Source organism: Tenebrio molitor, chromosome 7 (genome assembly GCF_963966145.1).
Source record: "Tenebrio molitor chromosome 7, icTenMoli1.1, whole genome shotgun sequence".
Taxonomy (NCBI): Eukaryota; Metazoa; Arthropoda; class Insecta; order Coleoptera; family Tenebrionidae; genus Tenebrio; species Tenebrio molitor.
Genome location: NC_091052.1, coordinates 13,084,817 through 13,111,182, shown reverse-complemented (window position 1 = coordinate 13,111,182; position 26,366 = coordinate 13,084,817). Strand labels below are relative to the sequence as shown.

At 39.2% G+C, this 26,366-nt stretch overlaps 1 protein-coding gene and 1 long non-coding RNA gene across 7 annotated transcripts in view; one reads left to right on the top strand and one right to left on the bottom strand.

Annotated features, from left to right (window-relative positions):
* The window catches only part of kug (kugelei), a 166,239-nt gene extending 145,055 nt beyond the window's left edge, over nucleotides 1-21,184 (bottom strand). For 4 of the 6 annotated variants that reach the window (XM_069053719.1, XM_069053720.1, XM_069053721.1 and 1 more), the window contains exons 1-2: nucleotides 21,009-21,182; nucleotides 4,983-5,052 (exon numbers count right to left, since the gene is read on the bottom strand). The gene's annotated coding sequence lies outside the window, so the exon portion shown is untranslated. Of the gene's footprint in view, nucleotides 1-4,982; nucleotides 5,053-21,008 lie in introns of all 6 variants that reach the window. The other 2 variants (XM_069053724.1, XM_069053723.1) reach the window with 2 other exon arrangements.
* Nucleotides 21,185-22,868: 1,684 nt separating this feature from the next.
* LOC138135315 (uncharacterized) lies at nucleotides 22,869-24,392 on the top strand. The gene is made up of 2 exons (XR_011160934.1): nucleotides 22,869-23,985; nucleotides 24,025-24,392. It is a non-coding gene; the product is annotated as an uncharacterized lncRNA (long non-coding RNA).
* Nucleotides 24,393-26,366: the final 1,974 nt, after the last annotated feature.

The window sequence follows — 26,366 nt, the reverse complement described above, 5'->3', positions numbered from 1 at the left end:
TTCATACTTTAAAATGCATGAAGATACAAGACCTCAGGAACTGTGTCTTTCCGCAAGTTCACTTTCTGCATGATCGACCACGATTATTTCAAACTAAAAACCGGGAGACTCTTCTCTTGGAAAAACTAGCACAGAAATGCATAATCCTCCGTGACGAGACACAATATCATCACATCTCCGTCCGTATTTACATGCGGAGAATCAAATCAGAAAGGGAATTCATCATTTTTTTTTACGAGAGCCTCGCTTCCGCACGAATATCGGAATATTGTCCGTAGTTTAACCGAGCAAAAAAGAAAAACAATAAAACTTGTACAAGTTCGGAAACAATGCTGCACTCGAAATATAGCAAACAATCCGACAACGGATCAAAATTGAATGGGCGCCCTACATGATCAATTACCTTTGACCGTGCCTAGTTAGGGCCAGGAACGTGTCACAGTTACCCAGAACTCGATTGTTCGCAGTGTTTGATCTGCGCGTCTCATTTTTGGATAATTCCGTCGAAGACAAAATAGAATATGAATTCGTCTCGTTAAAACAAACCTTGGGGTTTGAGAGTGAAATTCATTAAACTTGATCAAATGAAGGTAGTTAAGTGCCCCTGCCAATCGATAGCTGAAAGTCGTTCGTGATCCAGAGAGGGCGCCAGTGTCGACTCTCGGCGACCGCGACCGGCTGGTACACCTATAAGGCCACGCGAACGCCTAGCGTCGACTTCTGAAGGGTTGCGCAATTACGTCGAAAGCTGAACCTCGTTCGCTAGAAATCATAATTGATGACGCCATTAATTCATACATTTTAACCGTTAGTGCACTAGCACTTTCGTTACGATCGTAAAATTAGCTCCAATATTGCAGATTTTCACATTTCATCATTAACGAATTATTTATGGGTGGCGCGGACCCCCGTTAAGTGATGTAATGGAGGAGTTATCTCTGTAAGTGTTGAGATAACAGAGAGGAGCGTTATTTATGACGCGATTCTTAACCATGTAACTCGACAAACTTTCGTTCTGTTCAGATTTAATTGTCAAGAAATTATCGCACTAATCTGAATGGGAGTCTTATTGTTTATTGGTGTGAAAGTTTTTGCCCAAGTTGCAAACTTCAGTAGTTAGGATTTTGACACAACTGTCGTTCCAAATTCTGTGATTCATTGATCGCCGTGATGGAAGTGGTTAATTTTAAATTGTCCTTTTAAATCCGAAACGCTTCAAATGCCGACACGTGATTTATTTTAAAACCATAAAGCCGTACAGTAACATAAAATTTATGATTTAGTCTGTTTAAAATTCAATTACATCGATTTAATATCAATTATTCATTGGTAATCTGAGGAGTTACCAACCAAAATAACAAACTACACTGTTTGTTAGATATTTATGGGAGCTAATTGAATCCCACGGTGGTCGAGAATATTTTATCGGACGGTTTAAGCTATATTTAAAATCCTGCTATCTAAGTGGAATCGTAAAAACAGCGTGTGATGTGTTAAGCTCTAGTTTCAGGTTAATTAAGCTCCACTTTAAATCCTTCACAATTAAGTTTCCAATCGATTCGTGTTTACTAAAAGAGAAAATCAAAAACATCGCGACGATTTTCTGCTCGAAATTTCTTCTAACGACCCGAATTCAAATGCGATGCAGATTTGTCGCTAGTTGCAATTCCGTATTTACCAATTGCGATAATTACCAGGAACTAATCGACTACCACGCTGGTTGCATTAATTATTTCTGAGAATTATGAAATCGTGCACATGTACGACGCGAAATAGCAGTTATTTGTGTGTTTGTGTGACCGACCGGCAAGAAGTCCAGAGCTGAGTCGTGTGATCCGGCGAGGGGAAAAATCTTCTTGTGAAATCGGCGAACAATTTTGCGAGCAAAATGGGTGAAATGATGTGGCGAAATTGTGATCTGAATATTATATCCATTTAATAACGCAGATGATGAAAGTTGCAAAATTTCCACTTAATTTAATGGAAGGTTTATATTATTCATAATCCCTTGATGACTCCCGAATCGATTTCTTCTCGAAGTGGGCAAACCGGAAAGTGTAACAGAGGCATGACGAATTTTTAATGTCTGCGCCGAGCGAAAATAATTATTCGTAAAAGCAAAGTCAACGTTAATTGACAGTTTTTAAAGCTTTTACTTATCCGTATTTACTTTTCGCAATTATTAGAGCCATTATCGTGTTTTTGTGACAGATTAATTGAGAGAGGGTCCTAACCCAACAAGAAAATGAGATAAGGGTTTTATCTGGGAAAACGTCAAAAATTCGAACGGATTGTGCAGGTTTCCTCACGTTCGACTCCCAAGTTTTTCAGCTGGAACTTAACGACGTTAGTTCTGATGTTTTAAAGTGGTGTTCGAGTTGGTTTTTGGTAATCCGGAGTTGTGCACTTTCCGTTGTTGCAATTACACAAAGCCAGTTGGAAATAGAAGACAGGCGAACATAAATCAAGCCAAAAGCGAATCAAATCCAGTTCTCTTAATCAAACGCAAAGCATCTCTTAACCCCTAATTAAGTCGTATGAGGTTAACTAATTCTGCAATATTCATGCTAAAGTTGTATCCAGTAGTACGCTTGTCGGTGCCACCAGTTAAATTCGGATTTGAATGTCACTGGAGCTTTAGACATGTTGGCATGGAAATTGCTTATGTATGTATCCTCAGCCGAAACCTTGGCTTCTGACTCCCCTTTGTGCATCGACATTCACATGTCGATAGTTCCATCATAAAAGTGTTTATTTCGAGTCGACGCCGCCCGATAAGAACTCCTCCGTAAGACAAAGAGGCGAACTCACTCGGAGCGTGACTATCGCGGGAATCCAACACGGATCGGGCTTAAAGAAGTAGAAGAAAACAGGTCTCTAAAGCTGGCCGCTCTCTGAATTACCAAGGGGTCATGAAAGGGTTAGCAGCAATAACGATAAATTCCGAAGCATCGCGAGCAACTAGGGCACTACACACCGAGGAATTTACATGAGACAGGGGTGTAACAAAAATTACAACTTTAGTGGAAAAGGCGGCGATTACGGGAAAGCCCCCCTAATAACACCACCCCGTCTCTGCTGCGACGATAACCGGGACAAAATTTATAATATTAAGTCGAAAAGGGCGAGAAAGGAAAATTACCCAGTTTTGTTTTTCGACTCAGACGGTTTTACGACGTCTACAACAATATGGACGCCGCAACCTCACGAAATCCAGGGAGCTGTGAGGTGCACCGAAAAAAAAACGAAGGAAATACATCCACTCGTAAAAACCAACAGATCACAAACTCGTCTAATCACACCTGGGGTAAAAGAAATCGACGATGTGAAGAGGGGAATCCCAACGTCTTGCGGCCAACCCTGAAGCAGCACGGAACACCTGTTTGCGCGCGATTTGCATGAATTTATTATGATATTCCGTGGTCATCTTGCCAATTAGCCGTAATTGATTTACGGGAATGAACATTATCAAAGTTTTAATTGAGTTCAATGAACATGTCGACGATGGTATCAGACGTGACGGGGAAGCGACCAGACGGAATCGCAGCTTTCGCCGGAACTTGAAACGAAAAGTAAACAAATAAAATCAATCTAGTCTAAGCTACAGGTTGGGACAGTTAATGGAGTGATAAAGCTCATTTCGGTGGGCACACATCAACACAAAACTTTCGGCGTAATTAATAATGGAGTGGCTTGAATTAATGAAAAAGGCGGATCAGAAGGTGCTACATAATGCAGTCCGAGTGGGCCATTTCATAACGAAAGCAAAACGTTAATGAACTCCGGAGTGCCTCCCCGCGGACCCATTAATTTTTGAGGATGTGTTAGTCATCTGAAAATAATTATTTGCAGAGGTGGCGACCCCGAAAAATCGACCCCATCTCAAAATCAACAAAATCCACCTTAAACTGCTTCCTTTCTCCATATCCAATTAATAATAATGGCTACTAAGCAAACATAAGGTCTCGCCTTGATGTGATTAACATTGCATGCGGCGTAAATTTTAGATGGAAGACCCTTTTTGAATTTACAACCCCTAACGAGTTAAGGGGGCATCACACATTATCTTTCATATTTAACGTCGGCCTGACCGCAACCTCGACCGCCTCGTTAATTTGGCAAAAGTCGTTAATTTGTTCTTGATTCAGTGACAAGTCACTTTAAATTGTGTGCACCAAAGTGCAACGTGTACTGGCGTAATCACGGCTAATTCGAATGTCGCTCATGTCGCCGGAGCTTAAACACATCCCAAATGTAATCTAGCCATGTAATGTAGCCGTAATAGTTGTAATCACAGACTGCGGTCCGCACAGGTTACGCAACTCACTCGTAAAATGCCGTTCACACGGGCGCATGCGTCCGCAACGGTAACGCCGCACCGGTCAGTCGTTCCTCCTGGAATGAACTTGGGCAAAAGTGGTTGCGGTTAATGCGTATTTATGGAAGGTCTAATTAGCTGGGGGTACAAGTGCAGCGCCAGTAAAATTTCTAAATGTAAATTAATAATTTCGAGATTTTACTGTTTATACGATTTGTTTACAGCTGTATATACACGCAAGGAAAATTAGAGAATTTATTTATGTTTACCTTAACACGGTCTGCTCCTGCGTTTATAATTCGTCAAACAAACAATGCCAAGTGTTTGACGATCGCATTAATATATCACGAGTGCTGTTCAAAGATAATTAATTTTAATTCGGAAAGAGGGGAGTCGTAAAAATCGCAAATTTCCTACGACCCGCTCGTGAATTGTTAACGCGGTTCAATATTGACACAAAACGAACTCAAATTGTGCCGTTTATGAAGACTGTTGTGACCGAGCTTGTGACAATAACCCTACAGTTTATAATCCGGTCCTCCCCATTTAATATTCGCACTTACCGCACCACCCTCGTTAAAATACACAACTAAACCCTCAGCTGTCGACTTTTTCCATATTATTTACTTCGCACCTGTGTCAAAAGACATCTTCAATGTTTTACCTTTGATTTACTGCGCCGCGTCAAGGCTACCATATCGTCTAGGCTGAAGGTAAACCTCTTCATCTGTTGCCTGGAACAAGAAAAAACATTAAAAGTGTGCAAACCAGATATGGTAAGTAATTCATTAAGTTGTAAACTTTTCACACCGTGCTCGTAAAGTTCACGACAATCAACCGGCGTCGGATGCTAATATTGATTGTTGTGCGCTTCGTCGCACCGCACGCCGGACGTTTCCCGGTGTGAACTGGGCTCGCCCGGAGACTGAGCCACTTTTAAATCGACGTTGGCGAGTTTGAACTTGAGGAATCGCAAACGGGCCAATTTTTTCTTCACTTGAATAAATCTGCCATTGTCTTATACAAATAAATAAAACCTACGTACTCGTCCTACTTGTTTGCGTTAGAATATTGTTACGAGTCGCGTAAACGAAGCCTTGGCGTGGGCTGACGTCAGAAGTAGAAATTTTCAGGTTTTCCAAATAATTACCGGTAAACTGTCGAGTGTCTCACGCTCGAACAACGTTATTTTGTTAAAATATTTATCAAAGTTTTGATAGTGTGTTCGGTGTTATAATTTGCATGTATATGAGTGTGCTTGTGAATTTTGGCGTACAATCAGTTGAACCCGACTTGTTATTCAAATTGCATGAATTAAATTAACTCACAACTTTCCACAAAAATGCTACTACGCAGATTCTCTGCAGGATGACGTTCGCCGGATTCAGACTAATTCATCAATTGTATTAATTCGTTTGGAGTTGTGGAGTCATTATGTTGCGACCCATATTTTGCCAACCCTAATTCAATTCATCAAGATGTCAACAAGTTTTTCTTATCCGCCATCTCACATTCTAAATTAAACATTTCCTTGTTCCACTACTCCTCGCACCTACTCGTCCTGCATCTGTTCAAATCTTTCTTCAATCATTATCCCGTGAAATTAATTATTTCATAATTTTCCGTTCTTTCCCTCCGATGTACAAAGCTCACTCGTCGATACTCCTGCTTTTCCAAGCTCTTTAAATACTCTTTCATCTCTGCTTGTTGTGATCATTTTGTCATTATCTTCCTTTCGAATTTTTCGACCCGGTTACAAAACAACTCGAGTCAGCTTTGTTACTTTGCTTTCTTTTCCGTTTGTTGCTTCTGAGCTTGCCATTTATCTGTCCACATGGTCGGATCATATTGTTCGAAATTTAATTTCCGCTCTTGTCGAACGCGCCTGCTCCCCCAAGAACAATTATTATCACCATCACTTAAAAGGAACATTCCTGGTGACTGTGCTAGTACAGCCTGTTTAACTGATAAAATTCCACTTCATTAGTAACATGTCTGGTTCAATTATCGTTCAGAATCACCGAGCGTGTGAAGAGATGGATCGATAGTGTATTTTAAAACTTGTCGGTTTTCAACCCCAAAAAACCGCATTAAAAATAATACCCCGTTCGAATTTGTGGGTAATTAATTTAACTAATTTATCGCTGGTATAAACGCCACTACGCTAATTACAATTCACGTTGTGACTGTGTTTACAGTGCGAATAAAACTAGAAAAAATGTGTGTATGTGGTATCTGGTTACTGGTGAAAAATTATTTTAGTGAGATTAGTTTATGAAAGTCCAAAATGATGTGACACAACACGCACGTAATCACATGACTGTGAAAACAAAGCGGCTGAAAAGAAAGCTTTCTTTTGCTTTTGACACACAATAGCTTTTAACAAGATCCTTTGTTTTGAAAATTCTTTTTAGGTGCTTTTTACCTTGTCTGTATTGTTTTCAAATTTATAAAGGTAGCTCGTCGTTCAAAAAATATAATTAGACTTGGCTCAATTAAACGCAAACATGTGAGAAAATCTCATTATATTCGCGTTATTAACCCCTTTAATTTAAAATAATCTGTTTTGATAAGCCCGCGAGCTGGGGAACATCTAAATACAGATCTATTAGTGCACTCGTCTGGCTCCATGTGCAGGAGTCAGTCGACTAACTAATTAATTATAATGTTCGACACCGGAAACATTTTGCGTCTGTTTTCGGAAGTTGTACAATTCACGCTTTAAAATAACACACCGAACAGGCCGAACCGGATATATTAATCAATAATCCAAACAATTTGTTTAATTAGGGGTACGGACCGGGTCGAAAAAATTCATCCGGGACTGTAGCCTCCAGGTAATATTCTTCGCTGGAATAAACAACGCCGAACCAGATAAACACTATTTGGGAATACATAGTGTCTCCCTTCCAGGGTCGGCTCCGCACTAAAATGGGAACCAGACAGGAATAAACAAACCAGTTAGGTGCTTGACAACATGTGTTAGCGGGAATAATAATTGAAGGAAGCGGCAGAATCTGCTCTGCGTAAAATGATCTTGGCTTGATGTTACGTGGAGCTCCTTCACAATAGACGTCATTCTAAAGTGATTTCACACCAGCTCAATTTACGCGGATTCCCAGATTATCCAAGGTAAATTAACGCGTGGCAACTTTGTAGAACTGACAGGGATGAAGTGCACTACAAAAGCTCAACAAGATGGACGCGACCCCACCGCAAACATTTTGGTCCACGTATGGACCTTGAAATCCCCACATTTCTCTGCAGTTAGAACATCCAAAAGAAAAACAATGAGCCATCTATTACATACTTCTTCTGAAGAAATTTCTGATTGTTTCTCAAATTAGTAAAGTAAGAAAATCTTCCAATCCTTAATTCCTACTGAATCTGCGGCTTGCAACATTTCAAGAGATTTACAAAAATTCGAACCGATTCATTCTGATTCTTTGAGTGAAGAAAATCCAGTATAATTTTTCTACCAACTGTTGTTTTTGCCTTCGATTGGACGGTTGTCTTCTTTACAGTCCAGATTTTACTTTCCTAGATTATAGATGATGGTTTAGATTGACTCTCGCCACCTGCCAGAGCAGATTTTCATCTTGTTCTTCAAGGGTCTCGTTTGACCCATTATTACTTAGATTATTTCAAACGAGTGTTTCACTCAAAAAATTTCAGGAATATGATATTATGGGTCGAAAGTTGTGTTCCGAGTCCAGAGAAAGCACTTTGTACAAACCAAACAAAAGACTGTCAATTCTTTAAACCAAGTGCACATCAAAGCAAAACAAAACTGGTTTGGTTTTTGTCAGACGAAAAAACGTATTTGAAACTATAAAAAAAATCAGATTAATGTTTGTAACAAGTTACCTATCTGGGGTCTATTCGTGCCCCCAGCGAGTTTGCAGTTTTTGGTAAACAAAGCTGTTGTTAACTATAACAAATGTTGACGGGTAATTCAAATCGTGTTGTTTTTCTTCAGAACTTTGGGAGACTCGGGTCAACAAAGACCCCAGATGGGAAACGCTTTGAAAGGCGTCTGAACCTAGAGATTCCGAAGATGAAAAACGAGAAATAAACGGTAAAAATTTGTTGTGACAGTATTTATGGTAATTTGGAGTGACGCGCCACCGAGATTCATCTACCCCTTTAACTAGCCTGTCCGGGCAAAGAGAATAATCCATAAAATTTTGCATGTGTAAACTAATGGTTAAACAGATTAAACCTCGGTGTATTTTCCCTGGGCAGATAATAATTTGAGGTGCATCTATTAAATTATAGTCGTGGAAGCGGCGATAAAAACTTTGAAAGTGATCCATTTGTATGCGAGCGAAATGCAGAGCCGCACTCTAATTTAATTATGCTTTGATGTGTACAACTTTTGCAAAGACTTTTATTTCGCCGTAAAAAATCCAATTATGAGGATACAATTCGTATTTTTGGCGTGTACGTTTATTTTACATTTAATTGGTGGAGTCGTTACGTCCGGTCAGCTGGAAGCAACAAAATGAAACGTTATTAAATGATTAGGTGGAAAAATTTGTTTATCGACGTGTTCGGCGAGCTCTCCACTCGAGAAGAGTCGCGCCACTCCAAGACTCGGTCTGTTATTGGCTCCTTGCGAGCTTTTCCCAGTTTCCCGAGATAAATGACGTGTTACAAGACGGTCGCAACGGTAAAAACCCCTTCTTCGAGATTACTCGACATGCAGGCAAGAATAATAATAAACCATGTAGAACAACTGGATTTCGCAGTAACACGAACGGAGAGACGCCATTTACAAAATTAACTTTCGGCAGAATGACACTAGATAAACTGTTGAATTGCAAAACGTAAAAATAAATGTTCTTTGGGAGTTTAGCGATAGCGCCGCGTAATATGAATGGGGCAGAGCGATTTTTAAGCCGTCTGCTGTACATGCGTAATAAATAAAAATATCGCCGGAGTTCCCGGAGCGGGAAACGGAAAATAAGCCGGTTCGAAGGAACATGTGGAATTGAATTTGTTCATCGCCAAATTACTGGTATTCAATTTTACCCCAATTTCTTTTTCAGTCGAACATAAATTGCTTTCCAGATACATTCGCTACGTCTTCAATATTTCTTCCTTTATGTTTAAATAAATATTTCGGGATGCTTAAACTCGCCTCCGTCGCCACCTGATCAAAACTCAATCGGGACACTGAATTATGGCGACTGTTCCTCCCACACGACGTGAAATATCTCTTCATTTGCAATTTTTATGGGCCGTGAAATATTGTTATTAAGGCCGAATACGTGCCAAGACAAGGAACTACAAGAAAAAATTACTAGACGACAAAACTTCAGCTTGGAATTTTGACCGCTGCCCTCTGAATTAATTAACGGCAAAGTGCTCCTGCAGGTAAGTATTATAAATGAATTAGTAAAATAAAGACCCTTCCTAAGCCCAACACGCAAAATTACAACACTGCTCACTTTTAATTAACATAGAGGCGAAGCGTGTTCCTGTTGTGTACCCTTCTCCTCAACAAGATCTGCCGCATAATTCAACCCAATTGTGCCGGAGCTGAAGAAAAATTTACAATCCCTTCTGACTGTTTGTCTCCCTTGAGAAACCCAAATAGCGAATTTGGTAGAGGATATCTCGCACGTGTCAGTCCCATTGCAGGGTTGCCGGTGGTGACAGTACGTTTGCACACCCATTACAATGCAACTTTGTTCTCTAACGTGTTGATAGATCAAATAATAGTCTGTCTCCACTATTTTATTGACATTCGCTGATTACTCAGCCAAAATGAAAATCCCACCAGTCGGGGCAAATATTACTTCAGAACACAAAACTGTCAACGCAAGTAACTAAATTAGTTTTCTTTTTCGCAGAATTGCGTTTCATTTCCTTAAATCGTTAATTTCGCCGACTTTTTCCACAACTCGAGGCCCAAGTCTTTTGCGTAAAACTCAACGGTTTGTGACTGCACCACGCGATAAATCTTGCCGGGAAAACAAAACATATCTTGCGCCCTCCACCATCACCTAGAAGACCCCCACCCTGATTAAACAAATTAGAAGCAATTTTCATTTCGATGATGGTTTCTCCGATCGACGAAATTACATCGCACCTGCTGTTTAGACGTCGTAAATACCACCTCCGCGTTTGCTTATTGCGTGCAACTTTGACATAATTCGCAACTTCTTTAAAAGCGGCTAATGGGGGTTATCGCACGATTTCTAAACGAAAGAAAAACGCACGTTTCCACCGCCAGTTCCGGGATGCAAATCTGGTGCAATGTCGGGGATGTTTGCTTGCGGAGTCAAAGGATACGGCAATTTTGTATTTTTGAGGGGGCGCCACCACTTCTTCTGCACATCAAACGAGCTCCGGGATCGCTCTATGACCTTACTAATTAACGAGGATCTGGCCCGGAATTTACGCCTAATTATTAGCACTGGCACACATCAAACATTCACAATTCGCGTTTATATTCAATTAATTATAATTAATTGACGATAAACGGTGTTGTTTGGGGCTTTTATACCTATGCGTCCACAAATTAGACGCAAAGAAAAACACCACGGGATAATTATTCCGTCACTTTTTCTCCGAGCAATCTGTTCGAAATCTTAATGTTTCTTGTAACATTAGACGTTCTTCGTGCATCCCGGAGCTGAACATGTGCTGGTGGGCTGGAAATTGTTCAGATTTCCGTTAAAGCGTGGGCGAACTCGCTACACTGAAGCTGCAGCATTAAATTAGGCTTCAAACGACGCTATGAAATTCATTGAAGAAGTGAAGCGAATTGGGTGCAACCTTGGACGTGCACGCACGCCACTGCCTCCATTTATCGACGATAATTTTATTAACATTATTTATGACGATAACGACTAATGAAGCGAATTGCGAACAATGAAAACTACAGTTAAGTGAACTTTGTGCTTGCTTATTGGTCATAAGCGGTGCTTGCTCTTTTTTCGAAAGCAACTCCTAGAGGTGGACCCGCTCTTACTCCACCTGATTACACCGGTTTATTGCTCATAAATCCGAAGAGGAGACAACACCGAATCGGACCCATTTCCAGTGATAAAAATGCGCGATGCAACACAATGTATCAGCTTAGAAGGGGCGAACTTTAATCATAAACGAGAATCTTTGTCGCGGTCCCTTTCCCGAACTAATCTTAGTTACATTGGTTGTGCTGTCGGAAATCTTCCCGGGAAACTATGTTGCTAACTTGGCACTACGAGTGCTCGTTCGGACGTGATCCGTTAGCCAGTTCCTGAAAAATGAGACTTTCAATTAAGGTGGCTGAAAAGAACAGACATTCATAATCTTGAAGCCAGATTGTACACGTGTCTCATATTTCATAAGGGCGCCTCCACCTAAGAAGCTTTAACGAAAGCTCACCAGAAAAACAGATCCGAGTGCAGAAAAGGGGATTCAATATGGAGCATTCGTTTGTTTCTGTTCAAAATATGCATGGGAAAGAGGATAAGGCTTTCAAACGTAATGTATTTTGTAGGTGCACTCAGTGTCGCATTAAGCATGTGTAGCCCCACTGTACTAAGTGTATTGTAATGTTTCGTACGTCTCCAACAAAATTCGGAATTCAAACCGGTGTGAAAATCACCGCCGCGCCATCCAGCTCCAACGGAGAAGAGTCTGGAAGTCAAAGAGAACAAAAGCAACAATCCGGGACTAGGCGAATGCCAATTATGTTCGTTTAAAAACTTGCCGAAAACTCGATCAATCAGGCGACTACGAATCGCTGCAAAATATTTCACAATATTCCGTTTGATTGAAAACACATTGTGCGGCGCGACTTTACTTCCTGCAGTCGCGTTTTATCTTCGAACAATTGTTTGGATCAACTCCGCTATTTCATTATTTATGTCCATTGTGACTCGGCCTGAATTCATTATTTTAAAAGCTCGGAGGTAATTTCGGTGGATCTTTATTGGCCCTCAAGGTCGCTCTAATTAAACTCTTCCACTTGAACCGGGTCTAAGTTCGGCAGTTTTTGCGGCCACGTACTGTGCATTGAATAACGCTCCGGTCCAAAATTCATCAATTATTCTGTCACAACAATGAAACAGCACAACGTATCGGCTGCATTTCCATTCCGGTCTTTTTTCACGATTTATCTTTGGACTTGCACCGATCCCAACAAACTGAAACAAAGTCACCGGTCAAATTTTTAAACGAAACTCTCCGACATAAAAGTTTTTATTAAAACGCTATGATTGCGGATGGCACGAGATCGTCGCTACAACAGACATTCTGACACTAAATGGATCATAAAACGGATGCGGCGCAACAGACGGCGTTTAAAACCTTAGACCTGTCGCACTAGCAGCCAATCCTTGACCCAACTCTTCCAAAAGTAGGACTCGTAACTGCCGAGTCTTCGTCCACTCTATCGAGTTCGCCCCTGATGGTGCATGCATAAAAGCCTTCTTCCTATAATGCACATATCGAACATCTTGAAGTGTCACACATCCAGGACCTCAAAAATCCTGAGCATCTGCAGGATTCCGCGATAATTAATGCCGTCCTTATTCACCCATCAAATTCCGGTAAGAAAAGCAGCTTTAGCCCTGGATTGTAATTGCCGAAATGGATTCTGCATGTGTTCGGTTCTCAGGTCTATCGATTCGTCGTGAATTCGGTGCAGCGTCTAATTGCGAGAAAAATCCATTTCGACTTGCATAATAAACGCACGTAAAGGTGGTTTTAAGTGGCCTGCGATGCAGGTGATGTCAATACGTCCGCTGCAGAGAACGGAGTCGTTGACCTGGAGATGGAATTATGGATGATAAAAGTTGTATAGCTTTGCAGGCTGTTTAGTTATTTATATTTCCGATACAACGGAGAACATGCAACTGCTCCGACAGTAATAATTTAGCCCAACGTCTTTAATACTGATTCTGAAGTTCGTGATCCATAAATTTACGCTCCTAATCTAACGCTGCAGTAAATAATGCGAGGATAACATTTCGTCTGGCGGTGTTAGCATAACGATGTTTTCCCCCGGAGTCAAGTCTCTGTTTGAATACCGCGACTAGAAGAGTTAAAAGCGCTTTCTTTTCCCTTACGGAGATATTAAATTCTTAAGTGGTCAAAATTCTTATTCGCTGTGGCGTTTCCGCTCCGGAGGAACGGATGTCCATCAAACTACTCCTCCACGTAATTCAATCTGTGAGCAAAAAGACGAAATAATAAATTTGTCAGCTGTGACACAAAGTATTAGTTACAAGTGGATTGGAAAATTCTTCTCACGCACGATGAAACCGGACAGATATTTTCACGACGTCGGGATTATTTCACGTCTGGGGGAAAACTCATGATTACTCCGGATACTAAATGAGAGTGTTTCCACGTACGCACACATACAATTTGTTTCCTTTCAGACATATTTATCTCAATGCAAGGTGATTGCTTTATCTATCTGGTGACATCCCACACAAAACTGCTGATCAGTTTCTTCTTCGATTTTTCCCTAAGTGAAACATATTGGACTCGGAGAAACAATAGTTCGTCGCGGAATTTATTTGTGGACGATGAAACAGAAATTTGTTTGTGGAACGCCGCGTCAGCTATTCCAAACTCGCGAAAAATTTTGCGCCAGGCTAATCAACTCCCAGCGAATGTTTCCAATCTGGACGAATTTATTGTCACAAATCGAACAAATATAAATGGACAAAGAAGTGCTTCGTATCCGTTGCGCTTTTAAATCATTTTTAAAGAAGTGCTTCGTATCCGTTGCGCTTTTAAATCATTTTTATGTTATAAGTTCTAACCTCCCGTGACCTTTATTATGGATCGTGATAAGTAAAAAATTTATACGTTGCCTATGTAATAAAATTCCGTTTTAAACGGACCCGTGACATTTGTGATCTTTATCGTGATGTATCTTTTCATTCAAAATTCTTATTATCTCATCATTATGATATAATGAGTGAAGCGGGTCTCCAAACATTGCTGCATTAATTTTTATTATAATTAATTAAAACTCGCATAAAACTCTTGATAAAAAGTAAATTACGGCGAATGTGAATGACGAGCACGGTTATCAAATAATTATACACGCAGATGGATAATAAATTATGCAGGACCAAGTTTTCTTCCCTCTTTTCGGTGTTTTTCAGCATTCCAGGCAGGTTTCGATTGGCGCTGGTCTTTCTCTGATCAGACAGAGACGCTACTGGCGAAGTCTGGACCTAAACAAATATACTTCTAATCTCCTAGTCCATAAAACCGCAAATTTACCATCACGGAAAAATTGTCTTTCAAACGACCAAATCGATACCGCAACCGCAAAGTCTTAAAACCGGGAGCTACCAGCCATTTCTTGAGAATTTACTAGTAGCGACCTGACAACAAAACATTTTCCTTCAATGCTTCTGATGCGGGTTATCATTCATAAAAATTCAAAAAGCGAACTAGAGAAACGCAAAGTACAAAGATTAGGGGACGGTCTCGGGGTCAGGGAAGTTTTGATCACTTCAACGTCAAATTTTGTGGAAAAAATCTTTTAAAAGAAGTTTTAGAAAAATTTCAAAAAGGGCTTGAGGATGGTTTGACCAGCAAAACAACGGTCGAAGAATTACATATCTTTATTATTTCTTAAAAAAAACTTTTTTTTTTAAAACCCCGCAACAATTTAAAAAAATAGATCTTTGTTTAGTAGTTAGTTGACATCTATAGCTTCTCAAATGTTCTGAAGAATTTGACTCTCCTGTGGAAACCAAAATTTTGAAAATGTGTAACAGAGGTGTCGAACTCCACTGACTTCAAGGTTAAATTTTGGAAAATGTATTTCTTTTTGAAGGGAGTTTTACAAAATTTTCCTGGTGTTTGGAGAATGAGGTTAACGATAAAAACAAAGGTGAAAGATTTACACATTTTTATTTTTCAAAAAAATGTTTTCTTTGAAAATACAGTAACAATTTGGAAAAATAAAATCTTTAGTTAGTACTCGAGCTACAGCTTGTCAACAGTTGAAGTTTGAAGAATTGGACTCTACTGTGGAAACCAAAATTTTGTAACAGAGATGTCTGACGAAGTACCGTCAATAGAAAACTCCATGGCCACAAGAAACGTTGACTGTCAATCGAATGACAGACCTCTGGAAGATATGAATTGCAAATCGCAACCTTCGTGGTCCATTCATAAAAGTGAAGACCCAACCGGTGTGACCTTGACCCGGCCAAATCTGGCTGCTGATTCCCTACTTCCCGACTCAGTACTATGAACAATGTAATTCTGCGCTGGTTTCGGTCTAGAAAACCACCACGAAGCCAGAACAGGTCGAAACATGTCGGAAATTATGTCAGCGCTAAATCCTTGTTCGAAATGTGATTCGCTCGTGCAAACAGTGTTCATCCTTGACGTTTGCAGCCCGTAAACAATTATTAATTAAAATAAATTCCGGTTGTAAATAAACTCGAGTTGATAATCCCGGTGTGGGTCACACCGCATTCATTCGTCAATGAGCCTATATAAAGCGATGCGTCATTAAATTAAACAAACTACTGTGCTATTTTAATCAAATGGGGAAAAATAGTGTCACAGTGAGATCACTGTGACCAAGGTTGGCGCCCGGTCCTCTTCACCAAGAGACAATACCGACGCATCGATACCGGCGGTACCACCGCTCACACACAAGGCTAATATTGAAATTTTATACAATGGAAAGCGTGGATCTGCGCCTCGAACTGTGCAGTTTAATACAAAGCCATAACTGAATATGCAATTGCAATAAATAGAAACGGACAATGGCGCACGGACCGTTCGTCTTTCGCACTGAAATAATACATGGTAGAATTTAGCTTCCGGCGTGTCTCCATTATAAAACGGCTTCGTACCTAAAATCCCGTACACATTCAGGTGGCTATTTGCATTTACAGTCGTGTCACCCTCAAACCAACACTTGGACTTGGTATTGTATCTCTGCATGGGTAAGCGAGGGCCCGTCGAAGACTTTAATACGTCATGAAGTGCCATTCAAGACTGGAACCGTTCGGGGATACCCAGCCGATTAATAATTTACCAGAATCGGTTCTAAATGCCAACCTAAGATGCATAAATCACTAGATGTTGGACAGATTGACTGTCACTTAAACTAACGGGGTGTCTCGTCAACAGAAAAAACAGGACATCAACTTACATAATAAAAGCAGAGATAACGCAAAAAATATAGAAATGATTCATTTAGGATATGAGATTAATTACAGTTTGTGCGATTATCTCGACGCTAATCAAAGTTGTTATCTAGGATCAGATAGATAATCGAGAGGAAGAGTTGTGCAACAAATTTAAATTCTCGAGAGTAGACATTTTTGTGCTCTGATCCACAACACACCCAATGATACCGCATCCAACAATTTATCAGTACGGATTATTACATATCAAGTGATATAAATTGTATTATGTAACATCACTTCCAATGTCGCTTGACTCCATGTTAAAAAATTTGCGAACAATACCTTAAGGTTTTTCTATTATGTATTAATTACACAGGCCTGCAAAATAAAACTTTTTAATCGATGTTTTGATTTTGATAACTGATTTTGTATAACATTGGAGCCCTGATTACAAAAATACAATTCATTTTTTTGTATCACGTCAGGTTTTTTCACAATTAACAAAAAAAAATTAAGCAATTTATTTAGGAAAATAAGATGTTTATAATAATTCTTGGTTAATAATCTAACTAAATTTTTTATTCCTTATGAGAATGGCATCTTTAACGCTTTGTGAGGAAACTTCTTTGAATTGATTGCCTGCTGTATTTTTTTTTTTTGGGTACATCGCGCTGTAACATCCAGCAAAAGTCTACCATCATTGATACGCTCCATCTTCCTTGATATCACCACTCCATTTGTTTTATATCATGGTCAAGACGTTCCTCTTGTTCCTCGCTGACAGCACCAAGATTTTTAGGAAAAAGATTTAAGTGCAAAAAGAGGAAATTCACTTTCAAACTCATATTACATCCCAAGATGTGAAAATTTTTAAACATGATTCTTACAATATTTTCGTAGTCTTCATCTTTGTGATTTCCAAGCAATTTTCCTATGACGTTCTTAAATACCATCCAGGCATTCCTTTCAACAACATTCATAGAATTTTGAAAATCATTACCTTTGTACAAAGATCTTATTTGGGGTCCTAACCTCTTTTCATTTGGCATTGGAGAGATCTGGTAACTTTGTACATTAATACTTGAAACATTGTCCATTTTTATCAAGAGGCTTTACAAATTGCTTCATCAAACAAAGTTTGATATGCATTGGTGGTACCTAATACTACTTTTTTAGGATACAACTAAATTATTTTTTATTATTGCTTCCCGGTACAAGTCTAGTTCTTAAAAGTCACTTCTTTTGAGTCCAATGCTTGTCTCGTGCCCGGCAGTCCCACTCGCAAATAAAACAAGGAAATTTCGAATATCCTCCATATTGTTGTCCGATATTACAATATCGAAATTTTGAAATAATTCATTCATTCTAGGTGAACATTTCAATTTTAAGAAAAAACGATTTGTGAAAAAACTAGACGTGATAGCGCAAAACCAAAATCATTTTCGTAATCAGGGGGTCGAAATTGTTCAAAAACTGTCAATTTTATGCAAACATCGAAATCAGTGCAGGCTTGTGTTATTACTATTATTGTGATAAGTATTTAATAAAGATGCTTATGGGCATGACTTTCTTTTATTTTAGGTAAAATGAAAGTAAAAAATAACATAAGAAAAAGATGTTTTTGGAGCCACATCTACGGAACAGCCTGTACAGCAAAAGTCGATCAGTTAATGCCTGGAGGAGGGCACAAAACAATGGGATAAAAATCGCGAATACGCGGAAGGAACAGATCAAAGGGTGATAAAACCCACCCCGCTAACACATCCGATGAAAAAAGTACACGAGGGTTGAAAATCATCCACCTAGGCCCCTTCCAGTTGCATTCTTGTCAAATTGAAACCTTGAACGCGTTTATTCGTTGGCGCAGTTGCTTAAATACCCGCATCATCTTCGCCGACCTCCAACCCAAGATATAGATCTGCGTTTAATTACTCTGAACGTCTCGATTAAAGATTTATAGAGAGTAAAAGAACTCAGTGACAAGATAATACTTCTGTTGGCATAAAAATCAACAAGTTGATAGTGCACTGATTGGAGAGCTGCGTTGCTCCCAGCGCAAAATTTGAAAGAAAAGGAAAATTTTGATGGTGGACGAATTGCGAGTACGAAACGTTGCGGAACACGCGAAAAATCTAGACTTCCAACCGATTCTTGTCACCTTTCACCCCTCCACTTCCAACTTTCAATTAAACCACTTTGAATATATTAAGAAACACCCGCGACACGCTTACCAAACATGACAAAACACACTCGGGGGTCAAATCCCTCGCTTCGCGAACACATTCCCTAAACTTTTCTTATTTCGGTCTGAAGATACAATTTGCACCGTGAATTATGGAGCAGCTTTAAAGGGGTGGAAATTCTTGTACGTAATACTTATTTAACTCTTACTTAATCCACTATATAATTTGAGATAAGCCGAGGAAATCAGCTTTACTTATAGTTGAACAGTGCCAGACGAGTTTTTTTCTAACGGTGCAATCAGAGATGCGGATTGTATTTGCAAAAGCGTGGACTTTGACCCCTGCACACATCTTGTTCTGCAGTGTACTGTTCGGTGTTTGTTTACTTAAAAAGAAATCTTATCGGGCGAAACGTGACACTGGACGGTGCTACAAAAGGACCAGGAAAAATTAAAAACAAACTACATAGTTAGGTGTGGTGGATTATGGAAATTTTATCTGTCGGGATTATCACTTGCTGATTGCACTATTTATTTTTAAACCAGTTTATGTCTATTTTATTTCCTGGGCTTTTATTATGTCTTAAATAAACCGAACGGTCAAAACCCCACTCCTTGTGACTCATCGGGTCACAATTTAAACAAAAAATTATGACACATGGCGTACTAACTAGATGGACACGTGACCTTTAAAATTGCATACTCCGGTCACGTGTCCAAGATTTGAACCGGTTTGCACCACGGAAGTGTCACTGTTTTAACACCTTCGCAGTAAAAACCTAACAAAATGAAATGTCTGGAAATGAAAGATTTGTTATAATCTAAGAAAGTGTAATTTTCAACCCAGACCTAAACCAACGAGGTATAGAGGTGTGTAAACACTGTAAAAGAGAACTTCACTCCTGATATGAATTTTATTAAGATAAAATCAATATTTTACATACATAAACAGAAAAGTTATGGCGATAAAGAGATTACCAAAGGAATAAAATTTGCATAAGTGGGATTTTTCACTGATAATTTCTTACTAAACACTAGTTCCAATTATAAATTAATTGGGACAAAAAATTTGGAATTTTAGTGCAGATTTTTCAGTTATCGAGGCGAAAATTTGCAAATTGGTACCGGTGTGGCTTAATAATCTGTTGGTCCTCTTCGCCGTGACTCAAATTAAATAGTCACGGTTGAATCATACATATTTGGAGGCAATAACAAGAAGTTTAATGAAATTCTTTTGAAAGAGTCTCAGCGATTTGGAATTTGTGCTGGATCAAGATTATCGATCAAATTGATTAAAAAAGACAAAAAGTGAGTTTTGGAGACATCGAAAGCGACTTAAACGCGAGAAAGTAAGACACTTGGATCGAGTTTTTACGAGTTTTTTTATGGTTCAATTCATAACCTATAGCTCCCCACGTATTTACCTATAAATTACCATAGAGTGAGTTTTTGTGCCGATAATAAAATGCCGGAATTTCTGCGATAAGGATTAAGATTATGAATAGTGGGTTCGAGTGTTGCGTATTTTTTTATGTACTCGTATTGACTCGAAACGGGGGTATAGAATGCAGTGTGAGACGTTGCAAAACTTGCAAGCGTTAATAAGCCCAGCTAGCGACTATTGAAGTCGTCAATGTCATAATTGTCGTTAAAATGTGATCTATGGCATAATCGAGCGATTCAAACACAACATTCCGTTGCAACCGCAAAGGTGAACTGCATTTACGTAGCGGAATTTTGAAAATGTTTGTCGGTGGCAGAAATTTTGACAGTCGAAAATAGAAAATGGGTGAATAAAGCGTTGCCAACCCTGGAAACGTAAACAAGTAGGGTAAGTAAAAATTGACAAACACGCCGTGTGATTTTTACGGCGTGGATCTGGGAGCAGTTACCATAAAACAAGTCGGTCCTCGCATTCACGAATGTGACAACACAAAAGCGAAACACCATTATCACATTTTTCTTTCGCTTGATACCTTCTAATTATTTAAATCTGAAAGCTTTCGGCACGGGGGAATAGGTTCGGCTTCGACAAGTTGCGAGCGTTCCCTGCAAGAAACACGAGGTTAGTTAACAACGATAATCCCCCGAATTATGGAACAAGACGGGTTGAGGTAAGACGGTTTCTTGCAGCGAGAACGGGGGCCGAGACAAAGCGAGAAGAGCTGGCTCGCAGGCGGCCCACTCTCGAGGTCAAAAATCTTCGACGGTGTTTACAAAACTCGCGGCGTTGCAACAATACGGCGGAAGAAAATTCGATCGGGGGGTAATTGGAACGGGCCCCGACCGCCGCTGCCGCTTTCCATGGGGACCTGGGCAGCAACACGCGTAGGTTACACACCCATGGAAAGCAGAAAACACCTGCGGGGGGCGCAAGGGGGCTACTCACTGGCTAGCGGGGGGACATAATCCGAGAACTTAATTAATATCCTAAACGATGGCCAACACAAACACAAACAAACGGAGTTTTCTGCACGCACCACACGAGTTCGCGAACACACTTCGAACGACATTCAAAGCAACGTCGCTCACGAAACTACCACTCGGCCAATAATAACGCAGCGACCGGCAGACGGCGGCTGCCGGCCCCCGAACGCTGCCGACACCGCGCGAAGTTAATACACGTCTAGGAATGCACACCTTTTACCTGTTAGCTGACAAATAATAAAAAACCAAACCACCACTGCGATCAGTCAAATCGGCCTCGTCGACGCTTGATCTCGGGGCTTCGCTCGGGGGCACAACGACCCAAATCGAGGGTGCCCCGCACGAAACACGTTGCTATTTGTATTCGTAACTGTCAAATCTAACGCCCAATACAATTTACCCCTACAACAGAAAAACGTTTTATTTTGTCGCGCCCCTACTGCATTAATTGCGCAAGTGACACAAAAGGCGTGGGATTATGACTCTCGAGGGCCGGAGTGGTCGACGGTGCTCCAGTAAAATTGAAAAATAACATTTTCTTCGAATTGTTGGCGAGCTGGATCATTGGGTGTTCTGGCGAAACTACAAACTGTCAGATCTAACCGCGATACAATTTGCCCTGAAACAGAAAAAATGTTTTATTTCACAACACAACACAAGACAAATTAACAATATTGACTTAGACACAAAGACTTCACTGTTTATAAATAAAATCTAAAATGAGAATTTTTGAAAAATTACTCTTCTTAAATTTATGCCTACGTACTGACAAACTACACAACATAGCGGGTGGTTCTTTCATTAACTCAAGATTGCACCTCATATTTTATCTTCTTTTGCTTTTTTATCAAATTTTTCAACTAATAATTTGCAACTGTCAAGACAAACGCGCTAAAATTGCAGGATGCTGTGACCGAAAAACGTTGCCAGTCTACCGTTACTGTCAAACTTCAAATAAAAAAATATAGCACATTATATTTTTATTTTAAACAAAACTTCACCACATTCACGATTTCAAGCGGATAGCGTTATTATTATTTGTTCTTATGCCTCATAATATCAACAATGATAATGTGATAATCTAAAAATTTTGCTTCTAAATTTGTACTTGCATTATTTACAGTGCGGACCCAGTGACGCATGATTCTCTTAGTAAATCATTAAAGTTGCGCCTCATAAATTCACGTTTTTTACTCTTTTTCACTAACTTTCAGAAGTAAGAATTTGCAACTGTCAGCAAGAATCGCACCGGATTGTAGGGTGCTGTGACCGAAAAGTCGTTGCTATTTGTATTCCATCTGTCAGAGTGAGGTGCATAAATATACTTTGCCCTTAAAATAGAAATTCATTTTATTCTGCATGATAATGTTGGATCGTATTGTAATTGGAAACAAGGAGTGTGCTTCAGGTACCTAACATTATTAATTTAAAACATTTACCCTTTGACTTCGTACGTATATGTCTAGGTAGAGGTGGAAGGATGTTTGGTTGCCTAGGTAAGTTATTCAGGTATGTATTTGAGAAAATGTGTTGTACAATTAATTATTTATTAACGCTCAATTTGTACACATTAAAACTAGAATTGTCATTTAATACGCACACCATCGCAGTAGCTTTGCCAAGACAGTTTGACTGTTATTAACAGGTAGCTGCTGATTAAAACACTTGTGTTATTTGTTTAGTATTTATTAATTTATTTTAAATTAAGAAACATTATCGTTACAAGACAATGAATAGCGCTTCAGATAAATTTAAGAAAATATTTGAAAAAATTACCTTTCCTTCAGTTTTCTACGTAAACACAGTAAAAATATACCGCGTAATCAACAATGACTGAGTCTGTTGGTAATGAAACAATTGAAAAGTACTAGTGTTTTTTGTCTCGTAATTCGCACTGACTGAATTTTTTAACTTGAGACGACATTAAAAACATTTTTGGTTATGCCGGTTACGTTTATGCTATTACAAAAATTAACCTTTGATTATACTAATTCTCAAATTTGCCAAATTTCATTGTTACCAACAGACTCAGTCATTCTTGATCACACTGTACAATGCTATGGAAAACAAAGAAGACTGCAATTTTAAATTAATACTTACTTTTATTATTCATGAATTTGTTGCAGTACTGCGATCGATCGTAGATTGTTCTGTTCAACTCGTTGATGTTTGATCTGTCAAATAAGTTCCACACTCGCAATTTTCTTGTAGGATAATAAAGTGTTGAATTTCGTAACCCAAACACATGAGCTCTATTGAAAACTTAAATTATATTGAAGAAAATTCGCAAGCGCAAATTGCCGTGACACTAGCGTAGTGACATTTGTGCGAAACGAGTCAACAGTATCAAGGCACTATAATCTAATGAAATTTAAATGTTGTGTTTCCTGCTTCGGGTAGAACACTAACGAATTCTTTTTACTTTACTTTTCGAGTGCAATACTGCAATAGATGTTAATTACTTGCGGGAGAAAAATTTCACTTTGGTCTCTGCATGCTCACGGCTTCATAAAGGCGCAGAGGCCCTTGTCTAAACTCTCAGAACACAACCCCATTTAATTAATTGCACGATTCCAATAATTTCCAGATGGAAATGTTCGGGATATTTGTAGTTGAGGTGTCAAGAGAGCGAGTGCAGTGACCCCAGACTGATGTACAAGAAATGCCAAACAAAATTTATTACTGCGACGAATTTGTGAAAACCCCACAACTTTAAAGATCTATTGATAGAACTAGTTGATAAATATATTTAGAAACTTGGGTCGGTCTGAATTTTTAAATAAAAAATTACGATGAGTCAGTGAAATCAAGACGGCTTTGGCGCCAGTACCAACTGACATTTCTAACAAATCTGTCAAAAATGGGGGCGTCATTTTGATTTTCGCAAGTGAGCAATGTTGAGCGCCGGAGTACACCCCTTGGGGCAGGAGTCGTTTCAGGTAAACAACAAGGAACTGCTGTTCATTTAGTGTTGCTAGATAATTTACAGGAAAAAATGTGAAGAGAAGTGGGTGTAACCTTGAAATGCGTGGACAGAAAAAAATGACATTTTTGCGTTTTACTCCGCCAGAGAGACATTTTCGACGTTTTCTTAATTCAGCGGATAACACAGATATGTTAACTTCCCGAAGAAACAACTTTGAACTGTTTTCTGTTGCATTCAACGTTCATTGGAGCTGCTTTTTGTACTTTTTTACTTGTTTCCGTTGCAGCAAGTTCTTTGGAAATCGGTTATCTGATTTCCTAGACAATCCCTATCCAAATTGTGACATTATTTACAAACAGATAAAAACGTAAGGCGCCTCTTACCGCTATCACACAAGTTAAATATTAGTCTGCAACATTATTTGGGCACTTTTAATCGAACAATTTTAATCGACAGCTGTAAATTACGCGAACCACTCACCTCCTATTTATATTTACATTCTTACGCTTGCATAATGCAACTGCACTGATTACTTAACAGTCGATTTTCCATAGTAAACAACATGAACAAACAAGTGTGGTCATAAAAATGTTTGGTAGTTTCGCGTCCACAAAATAGAGTGCGATTAATAACGTCGGTGCAATCCTATTTGCACACCTCTAAATAATCAAAAACGCGTCTGTTAGCTCTGCTGATGTTACAAACTTGTACGAGTCCTTGTATGATCTTTTCCACAATTATTACAATTTGTGTTGTGTGGAAAAAGCACATTTGCCCCCAGCAATTCCACAGAGTGTACGTGATTTGCAAGACTTTCGTTGGTCATGCAGACAAGCTTTAATATAAAATGTTCAAAATAAAGCCAAACTGTTTGAACGGACTGTATTATACAACACACAATACACTGCAACGTGTACGTTTTAACAGACAAGCGTTATTTATGGTGCAGTTAATATTTATTTTGCGTTTCATTGTTTAACATAACAAAATTTGTATTAATTCAGAATTCAGTATTCAGTAAAGTAGGTACAAATTGTTTTGTGCGATGGATATTCTGCGCTTGGAACACTTTGCGGAGGAGTGAAGGTTATAAATTATTGTTATTTGGTTGACAGCTTCCGAATGAAAATCATACATATTTCGAAAGGAAAATATCGGAATAAAATGTATAGAATGCGAATTTCATTTAGTTTGATAAATCAATATGTCGATATCCTGTTTTTATACTTTCTTTCAATACACGTACATCGCTTTATTAGCTGAATGTCAGTCGAATGTTTTCATAACCTTTGAGACAATGTAATCAATGGAGAGTGTTAATGTCGGCACCGACACCGACACGGAGATCTCTATTCAGCCGTCTTTTTAAACACAATAAGCACGAGATCCAAGTCTCATATTTGTTCTTTGTTCGGCGTCGACCCTCGCCTTTAAAATCAACAAGTCGGGACTAAATTATCGCGATAACCGTTTAATTTTCTTCGCCGGAGCAATTTTTACCGGAAACTTTTCGATTAATAAAAATCGACTCCGACCTGTTTTCGTTCGGTACAAAAGCGTGGCCGCACACGTCCCACGTACGACGTCGAAAAGGTTTCATTTGGGTTTATTAGGTTTCATAACTGTTCCCATGGAACACGGGGGAATTTTTAATGTTCACAATAACTCACAATTATGGGTCGTGTATTGGTTGAAGTCGACCTGAATGGACGTTTAATTAAATTTTACCATTTTGCAATTCCATGACGGAAATGGAAATAAATAATTTATTTTCTCCGCGGTGCGGCGGCCCAAGTGGTAAATGAATAGACGGTTCCCGGATTGGAAAAAAAATGTATATATTCGGTTGCACTTCCTCGCGAACCGATAAATACGAGAATGCTGCCGTCGAGGTAATTGGATTGATTGACTGATTGAATATTTATATATCTGACTTATAATACGGGGTACAACCGGAGCGGTCGTTAGAAAAATTACATTTGCCTCGCACGTACGTTCTAGCTTGATTAAATTATCGTAGATTTTTCGGGATCGGCGAAATTGGCGGCGGTGAAAAATTCACGTCGATCCTTGCTATTTGCCAGGTTTCAGGCACGATTTTCAAAATTTAAAAAAAAACCCAACTGGATTAGATCAAATCAAAAATGTAAAATGTCTTTTGAGTCTTTTGAGTTTTGAGTTGCTAGCAAATATTATTCACCCAGTGGGTAGATAACAATTTCGAAAACTAAACTAATCATACTCGTCTAGACTGTTTGTTAGTCTTCCACAAAAAAATATGACCTACTTGCTGAAAGCGTTGATTTGGATTAGTCTGTAGCGTTATTGATGAAAATTGGATCTCTGATCGCATTATTAGTTTGTCTGCCATAAAACCGTGTATATACAGTTGCC